The sequence below is a fragment of the Poecile atricapillus genome, chromosome 4 (genome assembly GCF_030490865.1).
Source record: "Poecile atricapillus isolate bPoeAtr1 chromosome 4, bPoeAtr1.hap1, whole genome shotgun sequence".
NCBI classification, from domain to species: domain Eukaryota; kingdom Metazoa; phylum Chordata; class Aves; order Passeriformes; family Paridae; genus Poecile; species Poecile atricapillus.
This window is the reverse complement of record NC_081252.1, coordinates 35,838,844-35,845,484: the sequence shown is the minus strand read 5'-3', so window position 1 is coordinate 35,845,484 and position 6,641 is coordinate 35,838,844. Positions and strand designations below refer to the sequence as shown.

At 38.6% G+C, this 6,641-nt stretch overlaps 1 long non-coding RNA gene across 1 annotated transcript; it reads right to left on the bottom strand.

Moving 5' to 3' along the window:
- Nucleotides 1-428: 428 nt before the first annotated feature.
- On the bottom strand, nucleotides 429-6,039 carry LOC131579136 (uncharacterized). Its single transcript, XR_009277636.1, has 3 exons — nucleotides 5,953-6,039; nucleotides 5,729-5,847; nucleotides 429-790 (listed from the first exon to the last, which is right to left on the bottom strand). It is a non-coding gene; the product is annotated as an uncharacterized LOC131579136 (long non-coding RNA).
- Between the last annotated feature and the right edge of the window lie 602 nt (nucleotides 6,040-6,641).

Genomic DNA, 6,641 nt, shown 5'->3' with positions numbered 1-6,641 from the left:
TTGCCAACCAGTAATCACTTATGTATGGGCACAATATGGAGCAACCACTCTGCACCCCTGATCCAGAGGGTAGGATAGAAGGGTATCAGTAGCTTAATACAGACCATAGTAAAATAATCCTCGAATGTTTACCATAGGTTTTATGACCCCTTTATACTCATAAGATGTATGAAATTCTAAAGGTTACAAAAGAGAACCTGGCCTGTGCAATAAAGGAAAAATCATCCTTTGTTTTTTTCTTGATGGAAAAACAGAAGTTTTTTTACTTACTAAATGCATTTCATGCATTTATTCAATATTTGCCACTATTTGCATGGCTACATTTGGTAATATTTATCATTAAACTTCTGCTGTAGCTGCAGATGTATGCAAACCAGCTTTAGCTAGTTAGATTAGTAATAGGAGCAACAGCATGTACTGTCCAAGAATTTACATGATCTTGGAGAGGAATTCACAGTCCACACAGTGTTCCCTTCAGCTGTACTGATAAAGGTGCCCAAACAAAAGGAAAGGTGGCTGTACTGCAGCAGCACTCACGAGGCATAGCAGGAGGCCTGTGCTACACACTGTGTGAACACTGAACAAATTAGCAGAAACTCTTGAAGGTCGAGCGTGTATTTCTGAAGTTCAGGAACATCTACACAAACTTCCTCTGCACTTGTGACCACGATACAAGTCTGCCCCTCGTCCCTCAGGAGTAAAAGTGATGATGGGAGGTCTTCTATCCTGGTACCCCCACTGGGAAGGTGTGCTCCAGATCTCATGTCAACATCTGCCCCAGCTTCTCCTTCTGTGAAAAGAGACACAAAAGTAGCACTAAACTTCTTAGGTAAAGTATTCTGAGACACAGGGAAGCACAACAAAGTGCTATTTCTAGTAACAGTAGCATTTTGAGGGTTTTCTTTAAACAGAAAATGGACCTCAGAGAGAAACAGTGAAATAGCATCTTTTGTCATTATCAGGGCTTGTGGTGAAAGAGGTTGGTTCAGTGGGACGGTACAAAGCACCCAGCAACAAGTCAGTGCTTCGGTCCTGCTGTGCTCTAGGACAGGCTGCCAGCATGGAGAGGTGCTCTGTGGGGGTCTCAAATTGCACCTGCTACACGTGGCAAAGGTATCAGAGATACTAAAGCCAGTGTTGTTTTAGATAGATGACACTTTCTGAATAATGTATAGGTTAAAAAATGCTCTCCACTCCTTTACAAATAGTCACCCACGAACTAATAGAGGCAGGACATACATAGGAACAATTTCAATTATTTCAACTGTACATCGTAACAGTTCCATGACCTGTATATTTGATGTAACATATATTTCTCATAATACAATTTCTAATAATAAAATTTCAGTAAAAGACACCCCAAAAAAGAAAAAAAACATTTCATTCTCACTCATTGTCTTTGAACTTTAAATTACTGAACAAATTAAAGTCAAAGTTTACATTTCAGTGTTTTTCTTTTAAACCAAGATATTTCCTAAAAGAAAATACAAGCTTACTCTTTCTGAAATAACTGTAATTTCATTATTTAAAATAATCTTTTGAAGTTTCTACAACCCAATTATTACATGATTGTGCCAAAGTATCAAAAGTAGAAACTGTCTAAATATAGACAGGATTACTATTTATTCAAATCTGGCCAAGTCTTTAAAATAATTTGATTCATACATATTAATGATAGCTGGATGATTATTAATATCCAACAATACTGCTTCTCATAAAATACTAGATGATAAAGTTATCTAATAGATCATGCAGAATGATAAATAAAATATGTAAAGCTCTGCTAGGAAAATGAAACACAAAGGAGATAGGAACTTTATTCCTGCACCAAGATATAAAATATTTATGTGAGAAAAAAAATGTTGTTAACATTGTTATTAAGACCTTTCACTTTAAATGTGCTATTTTCAGTACTGGGATTCTATACTAATTGCCTAATTTTCACTGTCTGCCATCAGAAACATTTTCTTTTTTTTTTAAGTCAACTTTATTATATATTATATATGATTGAAGCATTTGGCTTCAGCTTGTACTAGCTGTTTCAAAAAATATGAATATATTTATAACTTTTGGCATTACTGGAGGGCATTATTCTACAAATTAAGTTTACAGCTGGTAGCATTTTTCCATAATGAATTATTGATTAATTATTCCAGATATTGCCTGTCCTCGCTCCAGCACCAAGCACTGCTTACTGCACTGCTAAGTCAGCCCTTGCTAGAGCTCTTCCTTGGACTGCTTCCCCGAACGCCACATTCCTGTCAGTTTTCACCTCTTTACTCTTGTCACCATCTTCCACAGGAATCATACACGCTCTTCCCTGCTTAACACACTATGGTGAATCACAAACATGTTCCAACATAATACTCCTGGCACTTATTAGAGGAGCATTTGCATTTACATTGCTTCCTAACAACCTTTATAAATTATTGCCTTGCCTTGAAATTAATAGTCGTTGTGGATAATGTTTATGTGGCTCAGCCTTCTTCATCCTTCAGTCACCATTTAGATCTGTTCAAAGCATATGGGGATGTGTGGGTGTGTACTTAAGTGAATGTTTCTCTGCTGTGCATACATATCCTGGCAGAGCACATTCACACCTATATCATAATGTGACAAGTACTAGGTACCAATTTAAATGGATAGAATCAGCTTTAAGTTCAGTGAATTCTATAAAAGTCGGTATTTTTGTTACTTACAAATTAGTGATACCAGACTCCATCGATTTGCGTTCCATCTATTCTTCCAGGAAGAGACCATCCAGTAACTGGAATAAAAGTCTTAAAATCTAATTTTACTCTATCCAAAGAAAGCATATCCCAGGTAGATGGACACTGAGTTAAGCTACCAAGGTGGTCTAAGCTTATAGGGAAATTGTTTTGACCATTCTGGACAATTTAATGACATTATGCCTGACCTTGTGAGTGCAGAGCTCCTCACTGAACCTGTATTCAAAGATTACCCTTAACAGATCATAAAAAAATTACACACCTCAGGTTCAAAACACTATCATGGCCAAATTTGTTTTGCAGACTCTACAATCTCTGTTAATGTCAGCAGTGAAAATTAAGGCTCTCTATTCCTTTCCTTTTGTAATGAACTTAATACAAAGACATCCCTTTTTCCACTGTAACCTTCAGCTTCTGTACAAGTGCATAATGATAAAGTCAATGATTAAATTCAGTTGGAGCAAGAAATCCTCCAGTAACACAAGAACAGAGACATGAAGGACCAGACAAAAATAAGCAGTACTGCACTCTTAAGCAGTCACTAGCTCTGAGGTAGAAGTTTACACAATGTATTCCTTGTATTTCTTGGATCTAAGACAGCCATAACTTATCACTTTCCCTCAGGGTTTTTATGTTAATTTTGTTATTTGTTTCATTTATGTAACAGATACTCATAATACTCTTTAAACATTCAGCAGCTATCTGTGATAAACACCATCTTCCTACTCCTGTAACAACTGATTTGTGCTGAGAACATTCATCATTGCCTTCTTGTGCCACTGGTGGAAAAACATGGGAACACTCTGCCTGTTTCACTTTTTCTTTCTAGAAAAAAAAAATTAAAATAAGAAGAAAAAGCCTCTGTCTTTGTTGCTGTGCTTAGCAGAGCAAGTAGCAGAGGGAAGTTGCAGATGAAGATCTGTAGCCAACCAAGTATATCTTGTAAATAATTTTCTAGGTCAGGAAGAGAAACTGAGATGTGGGAAGTAATTGGACAGAAAGAGGTAGTTGAGGACAGAAAGAGGTAGTTGAGACTAACGCTTTGTGGCAAATAAATGACCCTCTGGAAGATGCAACTTTTGAAAAACACAGGAACTCACCAAGATTTCGTTGGAGGAAACTATTTTTAATTTTTTTTTATTTTATTGATTTTTTTATTAGACACTTACAAGACTGCTGACATATGCTGGCACCTGACTGGCATGAGAGCTCTGTGCACTGCCACAGTAACCACAGTCCTGCTATCCATATTTAATCTCTCTTCCTTCAGCTCAAGCTAGCTGGAATGGAGACAGTCCTGTGTATTTAGCCTTTGGGATAAGGAAGTCTTGAAATTCTTCACAAGTACCCTCCTGCAAATAAACTGGAGGGTGGAGATTGGCATCCACATGCTCTTGTTTGTGCTCAAGCAGCGTTCACATGAGGAAGCAGATTCTTCAGTGGGAGAAGAGCTGGGGTGGATCATTCTCCTGCTTCACTGTACCTTTGTTTTACAGCCCAGGTCCTCAGCTGATTAAAGGTCCTCAGCTGTCTTTCAATGAGACCAATAAAATTCTGATAGTTTTAAAAAGCTAAGGACCCTCTCCCTGTCTCTAATCCCTGCTGGGCTTTTAGGGAGTTCTCACAGTGCTGCCACAGAGGATGGTCTCTAGCTAAAAAAAAAGAATGCACTGTTTGAAACCCTCTGAGAGAGACACCTCTCTGACTTGCACTCAGCTGTGCCCCAGGAAGAGCTGCCTGATGGAAAACAAAACAATCTTGCCCCTGTTTGCCCAATGGCGACATCTGTGTCTTGTTAGCAAGGCACGAACTGTTAAAACAGTTCTTCTCTCAGGTGGAAGTGAGCTGTATAACTTCATTCCGTTGATGTGAGTAGCTAACAATGTTGCCTCAAGCCTTTGCATTACTACTGCATTCAGGTATGAACTTAGGTTCCCCTTGCTGTGGAGCAGAGGAGTTGAAGTACAGGAGAAAAACTCAGCTTTAATCAATCTGCCTTGGTCCCTTGTGTTACAAAAATACTCTCAATGCCCCAGAAGTCAAGTATTTGCATGGAAATTTTGTTTATTTTCAAACAGACTTTCTGAAGTTTTATTTGAAGTACCTGCAATCCTTAACCCACACTCATCACTAATATACTCTCGGTGAGGGTCCCTCTCACCTTATGTGTGAATCTCTGACCCAGATAGTGGGTTGATACTCCTGGTCAATGTAAATACAATCAATTAAAAACACGTATCAGCAGATCTTCAAAGTGCAAAGAGAGGCCCTTCAAGCAAAAAATTCTTAATTATTTTTTTTTTCTTAAACCATCAATAATGCTACAGCTATTCAGTTCATTTGAATTTGGAGACCAATACTGAAGTTAGGGGAAGTATTTTACTACTGTGGTTAGATCTTAAAAGATCTGTGCATGTGGGAATTGAGTTGCATTTCACTTTGTGGGAGCCTCAAGCCTGAAGATTCCAAGGCTAATTTTGTGGAAAATGAGAAAGGAATTTGTAGGTGAATGAAGATGTGATAGCATTTGAGAAAAACTGGACTACGGTGGACTGGACCAATTCTGCAGTGCTTGCAGACCTTTGTTTTAGTAAATTTTAAAGAGAAATAAAAGTACTGAAGATATCCAAAGCAATATAGAGCTTTGAGTTGTTCCCTAAAATACTTCATGGTATGAGCACATGTATGTCTTTTCTTCAAAACCATACAGGTAAATCATGGCCCTGAAAAAGCATCTCTTAACCCTAAACCTAAATGATTTAGGTTAAATTATATGGTATCTCCATCTTCTAGTGGACATTTGCAACTCTTTTTAAGGCAACTGAAAATACTTAATTGGCCTAGATGTACTTACTTGCACAATTATAAGGTGAAATAGTGTAGCTGGCATTAAAGGCTAAGGATGTAGGAACCATAAAAATGTGGTAACTTGTTCCACTTGCAATTTCCCTTAAGAAATACTTCATTAATTTACGTGCCCATCATTTCCCTGAATTTACCTGAAACACTGTGTAGTAGTCATCAAACCATCAAACTTTTCCCTTTTCTCCAGAGTACTTTTTGGGCCTGATACCTTTCCCGGAAACAAGAGGGAGATAAGATGGAATGTCCAAGTATTCTGGAAAAAAAATAAGAAATTTTTTTGGGGTTAAAAAAGCATGAGTAGTTTATACCATTCCAATCTTTCACCCTACTGTATGCAGCACCAACCATGCAGTCCTACCTGACACACCAGAGTTCAGTTACATCTTTCCTGAGATGCTGCAGTCCTTCATTCAATCAACAAAACTATGCAAGTATTCACTCAGTGGGGAAAAAAACATAATCTGAAAGAAAACAAAGCTGTGTCAAAAAATAGCGAAGATGAACAGAATTAAAATATACACTTGCTTTAGCCTGTCAAGCTTTACCCTCCTCAGGACTTGGGCTAGACAGGCTATTTGCAACCTATTTAGCCAGAAAGCATAAAGTGGGTGTGTGTCTGTGGAGCAAACCCTCCTGCCTGTAGACTCCCCCAGCTTGGCCCTGCTGGTTTATTCTGAAGTGCCTCACCATCTCACAGCTTTATCAACTATTCCTTATGGGGCCAAGTTGGCTCCTGTTTTCCAAGCCAATTTTTCCAGCTGCCTATGTAGGCCCTAAGGCCCACTGGGGTTACAAAGACCTTAAATGATGATTATCAGACAGCCTTCAAGGTCTTGCCAACCTAGTTTAGAAATCACATCCCAGAGTGGTCCTGGCCAGGTCATGTGCGCTGGTCAACACTGGACACTTCCACTGGCTTGTCTGTGCAAGGTCAAGCATGCCAGTGTAGTCATGCCAGTAGAAGCTCAGTGCAAATACATCATTATAAAGACATCTTTTATGGCTACAGCTTATTTCAGCCTCCTTACGAGGATTTTCAGTGGAAGG